The 684-nt window shown below is 41.4% G+C and overlaps 1 non-coding gene across 1 annotated transcript; it reads right to left on the bottom strand.

Moving 5' to 3' along the window:
* Nucleotides 1-228: 228 nt before the first annotated feature.
* LOC112753878 (small nucleolar RNA R71) lies at nucleotides 229-337 on the bottom strand. The gene has a single exon (XR_003178241.1). It is a non-coding gene; the product is annotated as a small nucleolar RNA R71 (small nucleolar RNA).
* Between the last annotated feature and the right edge of the window lie 347 nt (nucleotides 338-684).

Below are 684 nucleotides of genomic sequence, written 5' to 3'. Positions count from 1 at the left end.
TTACTGGGTGAAGACCCCCTCAAGAACTTAAAAGATTTTCAAGTTGTGTGCTCTACTGCAAGAAGGCATGGCTCAGATGAGATGGCCATCATAGTTTTGGCTTTCCATTTCTCTTTGGAGGGAAAGGCGAAAGAGTGGTTTTACACCCAATCTAAGGAGGTGATCACTAATTGGGATTTGTTACGCAAGGAGTTTCTTGAAATGTTTTTCCCACCTCAAAAGATGGATCGTTTAAGGAAAGAAATCTCATGCATCATGCAATAAGATGGAGAAACCCTTTATGAATGTTGGGAAAGGTTCAAGAAGTTCTTGAAATCTTGTCCTCATCACTTCATTGGTGAATTGATGCTCATAAGCTATTTTTGCCAAGGTTTAGTCCCTCAAAACAAGCTCCTCATTGATGCCTCAAGTGGAGGATTTCTCACTAAGAACAAAACCACAGAGGAGGCTTGGAAGGTCATTGCGAATTTAGCGGATTCAACTCAACATCTAAGGACAAGGAATACCCAACCAAAGGCCATAAGTGAAGTCTCACCTTCTGGTGATGCTATCTTGACTAAGACACTTGGTGAAATGATGGTCTTGCTAAGATAAATTACTCAAGGTCAACAAATTTCACAAATGTTGCTAGCTCCACCTCAACCTCCTAGGATTGAGGGGCCCTCTAGATCTTGTGGTATTTGT

This window comes from Arachis hypogaea, chromosome 15, assembly GCF_003086295.3.
Source record: "Arachis hypogaea cultivar Tifrunner chromosome 15, arahy.Tifrunner.gnm2.J5K5, whole genome shotgun sequence".
Lineage (NCBI taxonomy): Eukaryota > Viridiplantae > Streptophyta > Magnoliopsida > Fabales > Fabaceae > Arachis > Arachis hypogaea.
This window is presented reverse-complemented; position numbering and strand designations above follow the sequence as displayed.